At 42.9% G+C, this 7,838-nt stretch overlaps 1 pseudogene; it reads right to left on the minus strand.

Moving 5' to 3' along the window:
- Positions 1-4,275: 4,275 nt before the first annotated feature.
- LOC113251627 (rhomboid domain-containing protein 3-like) lies at positions 4,276-5,436 on the minus strand (annotated as a pseudogene).
- Positions 5,437-7,838: the final 2,402 nt, after the last annotated feature.

Raw genomic sequence — 7,838 nt, forward strand, 5'->3', positions numbered from 1 at the left:
CATTTTACATGAAACAGGAAGCTTCATAAAGAAATGAAGACCCAAAGAAATGGTTTGACCTGAGTTTCTCTGCTAGGTTTGATGAAGAGTTGTGGGAATAGGACAAAATCAAGCTAAGTATAGTAAAAGGGAATTTAGCAAGGCCTGTCTATTCAGACTCCTCTCTGTCCTTTTGTCGTCATCGGAGATAAGGATGCTTCCTTTTTCTAGGATTAGGGAGGGTACCTCTCACAAGAGGCTTTTGTGACCTGCTTCAGGGGAAGGTCAGAAAGTCCTTCCTACGTTCACCATTTCTCAAACTCTTTCAGGTTGAAATGTTCAACATGCCAACGTACTCTATTTAGGGGTAGTGTGTCTCGAAGCTTGCTATTATTAGCAGGAAAACTGAAGGATAAGCATTGGTGAGTTTGTGGAGAAAAAGGAACTTTTCTACACCATTTTTCACAATTGGTAAATTGGTGCAGCCACCGTGGAAAACAGCGTGAGGATCCCTTAAACATTTAAAAATAGAACTACCATACGATCCAGCCATCCCACTTCTGGGTATTGGCTATTTATTTTAAAAGAAAATATTCTGGTACATTTTGGAAGACCTAAGTTGTCAGCATCAGCGCTTGCCTTTTCCTCCCACATATACTATTATCTCTTTCACTTAAGATTTTCGTCTCTACTTTTCTTTCTGTGGTGAACAAAACTTGTTCATTAGTCCACTATTTATAAGGCTTTATGTTTGATGATATTTGGGCACAATTAGGTGCGTAGTGCAGCCATGGGTGTGGAAGACTTAATCTTTAGTTAACACACAGGAAGAAAATTGACAAAATAATTGCCAGAAGGACTCCTTGTGTTGGGTGGAGGGAGAGATCAAAGGTTCCACACTCCTCCCTTCCTTCTCTCCCTCGGACTAGCACAAATTTTCTCCCCTCCCCCAACCTCCTTCCAGACTGCTGAGTCATGTTGCTGAATAATCATGAGGCAGATACCCAAATTCCAGCATATGTATTTATTTAAATTTGGCAGGGGTTGAGTATGGGAAGGGTGGTTGGGAGTTCTGCTTATGCATATGTATTTATTTTAATTGGCAGGGGTTGAGTATGGGAAGGGTGGTTGGGAGTTCTGCTTATCATATAAGTAAAGATTCTGGAAAACTCCTTAGTATAATAGACACCATTCACTAGAAGAGGTTATTAGAATAAACTCAGAAACTTTCCCTAGTAAAGTGTAGCCCTTAAGAAGGGCAGATTATGACAAATTCAATTGCAAATTAGAAAGTGTCGATTAGACCACAAGAGAAAAAGAGCTGCTGGGGGACGGTTTTCCTGACTGTGGCATTACTGAAAGCAAGGACAGTAAGTGGGGCTATTATGATGATTTAGCATCTCAGAACAGCCTCAGGAAGACAAACACCCTTGCTTTTACAAGGGCAGGTTTGGCACAAAAGAATCTGCAGCTGAAAAGGGAATTACCTAAATCTGGAGTGAGGTCAGTTATTTTGCCATCATTTGGAAGGGTGATGGGGTGAGGGAGGGGGAGCAAGTGGCTAAGAGAAGAATGGGGAGACTGAGAAGAGAGTCCAGGGTCTGTCACTGCACTGGATGGGTGACAGAGCCTGCGGGGACCTGGCACAGGAGTCAGGGATGGTGGCCAGAGGCGAAAGGGAGAGGACATGCAGAATTCTAGCCAGGGTGGGGAAGAGGAGAGAGGAAGGCAAACCTTTGTAAAGGTGGGGACCCCAGGTGCCCAGCATAGTACCTGGCACAGGGCACGCCAGCCATAATTCCTCTACCCCTCACCCTTTGGCTTTACAACGTTTTACTCCTCTTTCAAGCATCTGGTTGCATGTCTTAAATCTGTCTTCCTCAAAGAAGCCTTTGCTGACGCCCTGGAGGACAGATATGCTACCCTTCCTAAGCCCTTCTAGGACGCTGTATGTCCGGCACATCACAGCACATATCACACAATATTGTCATGTTTTCATTGTCTTTCATCCTCTCTAGACTATAAGCTCATGACGGCAAGAGGGTCTTGGATGCGGCATCTCCCCAGGGCTTAGCATGGCGCCTGACACATGAAGGCTTAAGAAATATTTGATGAATAAGGAGTGGGAATTAGGGGGTGACCCACCAAGATGTTTTAGAACAGATATCCATATAAACATACCTTTTCCTTCAGCTAAGTTTCATCATGATTGAGTTTTTCACAACTTTTCTGTTTTCCAGGGAAAATGTAATGTTGAGCAAAAATGGTTTTTTAAGAGTGTCCATTCTGGCTTATTTGATTATATAATTAAAAGGCCAATTATTTTCCGTTGTTTATGGCTAAAGGCTAGATTCTAGCCAGTGGTATGATCTATATTATATAGAGAACTCAGGATAATGTAAAACTTTGGTGAAAAGCTAATATGGGCCAATAAATTCACATCACTGAAGAGCTGAAATTTTTAGCACTTTATTTAAAAACAGTAAGAAGGGCTCTCCTATAGCTTCACAAAATTTAATGAATCGGGCTTGAGTTAACGATCTACATATTAGCCAAGTTCTGGACGTGAGATACAACATCTTCTATCCCTTAAGGTGATTGTATACTCAGAAATGTGCCTAATTAGCTAATGGACTGGTCCCTGGCACTGACATTTCCAAGGATAAATCCTGAAAGGGAAATAAGAAGCTTGCTGGGAAGGAAGAAGGTACAATTATACAATGTAAGAAAAATACCTAGAACAAGCTCTTTGTAAGCATGAGAGGTCATCTTGTATGCTTGATTTTTTGTTTGTTTTAGCTTTTATTTATTATTGTTAATCATACAATTAATTCATACATTCTTGTTTTTTAAGATTTTATTTATTTATTTATTTGAGAGAGAGAAAGAGCCCAAGCAGGGGGGAGGGGCAGAGGGAGAGGGAGAAGCAGGCTCCCCACTGAGCAGGAAGCCTGACATGGGGCTCCATCCCAGGACCCTGAGATTATGACCTGAGCCGAAGGCAGATGCTTAACTGACTGAGCCACCCAAGTGCCCCCAATTCATACATTCTTAAAAAAATTCAAACAGATAAATAATTCTATCAAAAGATCCCCTTTGTCACACCAAACTCACAGCCCTCTCCAGATATAATTGTATACAGTTTGGTGTATATACGTCCAGATCCTATTCTGTACATTTACATGTATTTATGTTCATATTTAGAATTATCTATTTTTGTTTTGTTTGCTTCTTTTTACCTAAAGGGAATTACATTGTGTATTATCTTATAAATTCCTTTTATTTCAGGTGGCAGTATGTCTTAGAGATCTATGACAGTACATGTAAATCTGAATCCTTCTTTTTCATTGCTGCATAATATTTCATAAAACAGATGAAGTACTTCATTTAACTGCACCCTACCTGATGGACAGTTAGTCACGTTCAGTTTGTCACTGTAATTGTGATGTGTATGTTGAATGGTAGATACCTGGGAATATTTTCCTAGGAAAACACTACTTTAAAACGGATTGCCAAATAAGAGGATATAAATCTTAAATCTTGATAAACATGGTGAAATTTTTTTCCAGAAGAGGCTGTATCAATCAATGTTAGCACCAAAAGTAGTATACAGAAGTCCTCATTATCTCCTTCTTTCCGTCAGCCTTTTACTACTTCTTCCTCCTTGTCTTCCAAATTTATGGGAGCAAAACTGGTATTTCATTGATGTTTCATTTGTATTTCTCCGATTGTAAGTGAAGTTTCCTATCTCTTCATGTATTTCTAGCTATTTGAATTTCTTTTTTCTGTGAAATACCTGCTCGTATTTTTGCCTTTTTCTTATTTATTAATAGAAAATCTTTATATATTTAAAATATTTACCTGCTAGGTTGAAAGAAAATATCTGCAACATAAATGTTATTATATTTGAACTTAATGTGTTTTGTTAGATAATTTGTGTAGAGTCAAATTATTCAACCTGTGTCTAACTTAAAATCTTCTCTGCCCCAGTATCTACTGTCAATTCTTCCTGTATTTTCCTCTTTTATGATGATGCTTTTTACATTTTTGTTTTTAATTTATCTAGAATTATTATATTATTTGTTTTGCCCCCAAGGAGGTCCAGGTTGAAAAGTGAGCTGGTTTTTAATTCTTTTTTTATTTTGAATTCACAACCCTGAGATCAAGACCTAAGCCAAGATCAGCAGTCGGACGCTTAACCAACTGAGCCACTGGGCACCCCAAACTGGTGTTTACTCTAAACAGTGCCAAAGGGGGGTGTGCTGAAGGAGGCTTCTCCTGCACCCACTGTGACTCTCAGCAGATAAGATGGGCTTGGCCAAGCCTATTGCCACCTGAGGGCCTGCATGTGCTGGGTGGGGAGGACCAGAGCATTGGGGTAGGCAAGCTGCCCCTCCCCTGAATCACCAGGGCCTCAGTGCCCTGCTCTCCCTCAACCAGCAGTGACAGGATACCCTCCACCACTGCCTATTCTGTGGGGGAAGCCCATGTGCTCCAGCTGCTGTAGGCGTGGCATGTGGCACACAGGGAGGGACTGTCAGGGCTACCTTCAGCCCCTGAACCAGGAGCCCATCCCTACCCACCCGCCTTACTGCAGAGAGGAGACAGAGGACGTAGGCAGCCATAGTGGGCTCACAGGACGTTGGGATAGCCCCTCAAGGAGTGAGGCCCAGATCCCCTCCCGCAGCATCTGCTCATCCAGGGCTGCCCACAGCGGGGTCCCTGGGGAGGAGCTCCCTCAGGCCCACTGCACAGGCCTCAGGCCTGGGGACAGCCAGGCTGAGCCTTCCCGGCAAAACCAGAGACTAAGGGAGGCCATTTAAGGAGGTCCGAGGTGGTAGGAGGAATGATAGGCAGCTCAGCCAGGGTGCCTGGGGTAGGAAAGTGTCTGAGTGGCCAGTCCCTCACCAGGGTCCTGCAAAAGACACCCTCCTACATTGCCCATAGCCACCGCTCAGAAAGCTCCAGCCACTGCAGCGACCCAGCTGCATAGACCAGGCCAGCAAGGAGGCCACAGAAGAGCTGTAGGAAGGGTGGCTCAGAGCTGAGCAGTGGTATCTAGGCAGCAGCCACTATGACAGCACCCTCTGGGGCCGTCTAGATTGGTAACCTGTCCCCACCAACATGGCCAGGTGGACAGGCGTAGAGTTGCAGCCACCAGCGGCACTGGACCCTCAGAGCCCTGCCAGGAGCACAGCTATTAGCCCAACAGCTAGGGTGAGCAGGGCGGAGGTGAGCAAGAACTGCTCTGTGTCCAAAGGGCACTCCTGTAGCAGGCTCAGGAGCAGGCCAGGTCGGGCCAGGGATCCGCAGTTGGTGTGCCTGCCAAGGGTCCAGCAGCAGCTCTGGGGCCAGAGCAAGACTGGGGCCAGCCCCCACCAGCCACAGCCTGCTCAGCAGTAGCATCAGGAAGGAGGCCGCTAGAGGCAGTGCTGAGGACTGCAGAGCATGTCCCATGCCCCCTGGAATGCCAGGGGGAGCCCCCAGCTGGGAGTCAGGACTCCAGATTCCCGGCCCAAAAGCCCTGAGCTTACTTGGCTTGCACTCAGGCACATGACCCTGGCAGACCAGAGAGCAAGCCACCCACGGATTACTCTGGATCTAATTTTCTTTTTTCTCAGCTAGCTAGCCAATTATCCCAAGTTCTTTCCTTGCTTATATGAAATGCTATCTCTAGAATACATTTATCTCTGGGTTCTATTGAGTTCCACTGATCCCTTTTTATCTACTTCCATTTCAATACCATATCCTGTTCATTACTACAGCTTTATAGTATATTTTGATGTCTAACAAGCCGTATCTCCACCACTGTTTTCTTTTTCTCAAAAAAATTGATTTACTCCTGTACATTTTCTCTTCCACAAGGATTTTAGAATTAATTTGTCAAATTCCAGAGAAATTTGGGAATGCAACTAAATTTTTAGATTAATTTATGAAGAATTTATTGAGTCTTCCTACACACAAACATGGAGTATTTCTTTTTTTTCAATTTTATAATATTTTTTATTATATTATGTTAGTCACCATATAGTACATCCCTAGTTTTTGATGTAAAGTTCCATGATTCATTACTTGCGTACAACACCCAGTGCACCATGCAATACGTGCCCTCCTCAACACCCATCACCAGCCCATCCCATTCCCCCACCCCTCTCCCCTCTGAAGCACTCAGTTTGTTTCCCAGAGTCCATAGTCTCTCATGGTTCTTTCCCCCTTCTGTTTACCCCCCCTTCTTCTTCCCTTTCTTCTCCTACTGATCTTCCTACTTCTTATGTTCCATAAATGAGTGAAACCATATGATAATTGTCTTTCTTTCCTTGACTTATTTCGCTTAACATTATCTCCTCCAGTCCCGTCCATGTTGCAGCAAATGTTGAGAAATCATTCTTTTTGATGGCTGAGTAATATTCCATTGTTTTTATGGACCACATCTTCTTAACCCAGTCATCTGTGGAGAAAGGGGATCCCTCCCACACTGTTGGTGGGAATGCAGGTTGGTACAGCCACTTTGGAAAACAGTGTGGAGATCCCTTAAAAAGTTAAAAATTGAGCTACCCTATGATCCAGCAATTGCACTACTGGGTATTTACCCCAAAGATACAGATGCAGTGAAGAGAAGGGCCATACGCACCCCAATGTTCATAGCAGCATTGCCCACAATAGCTAAATCGTGGAAGGAGCCGAGATGCCCTTAATCATGGAGTATTTCTATTTTATCAAGTCTTCTTTTCTGTCTCTCAGTAAGCTTTATACTTTTCTTCATGTTCATATCAGAAAATGATATTTTATAACTATCACTGGTGTACAGAAATAGATGATAGAGAGATGGAATCCATCAAACTTGCTGAATTTTCTTAGGTTCTAATAGAAAATTTAAAGATTACCTGACAAAGTCCTTAGATTTTGGATAAATCCCAAGTACTATCAGATGCATTTCTTTCTGTCTAGTGGCTATTACTTATTTTCCATGTCTTACTGCATTGTCTAGTATCTTCATTAAAAAGTTGAATAGTACTGATCACAGCAGTCATACTTCTCTTGTTCCTGATTTTAGTAAGAATGCTTCTAATATGTCATATGTGTGTTTGAGGTACATAAGTTTTCAGATAGTTTGTATCCTACAAGTAAAAGCAAACATGTGTGTGTGTGTGTGTGTGTGTGTGCAGGCTTTAGTCTCACAGAAAGTACTGAAAAATAATTAACTTTACAAAGTTTCCTAACCTTCAGTCACATCCTTTTAAGGAGCTCCCAAAAGCCCTAGTTATATCTCAAATCGTTTTCTCATTACCAACAGGTAAATAAAACTTATTCCCCTTTGGTTAAAATCACCAGAATGGACTTTGTGTCATTTCCTTCTATGTTTCAATTCTGTAACCACTTCAACTGAGTGAATGAGTCCCTTCAAGCACCCTTCCCAATCCCTTAAGAATCCCTCTACCACCACAGTAATGACTGTTTAATTTTTCAAGAACTCTCCTGTGCTCTATCCACATGGGCCTGATAGTTATCTCCCTGACCCTGGAGAACCTCTCCTTTCCACATCTCCCCATTCTAAGCAGCTACTTTGAAGTGTACGTGACCTGTATTTGCAGATGTTGTCTATCAAGATGATTCATTCTGAACCCATATAGTATCACTTACTGTATGCCTGGCACTATACTAGAATATTTAGTGGATAACAAAGGCATGAAAGACACTGCCTTTGTTCTACAATTTTCCCACAATTGCTTGTATTCTAATTGCATAAGAACTGTCAGCAAGGGGCAAAGGGCAAGGCGTGCCTGGGTGGCTCAGTCTGTTGAGTGTCCAACTCTTGGTTTCAGCTCAGGTGGTGATCTAGTGGGTTGTGGGATCGAGCC

The sequence above is a fragment of the Ursus arctos genome, unplaced genomic scaffold, assembly GCF_023065955.2.
Source record: "Ursus arctos isolate Adak ecotype North America unplaced genomic scaffold, UrsArc2.0 scaffold_7, whole genome shotgun sequence".
NCBI classification, from domain to species: Eukaryota; Metazoa; Chordata; class Mammalia; order Carnivora; family Ursidae; genus Ursus; species Ursus arctos.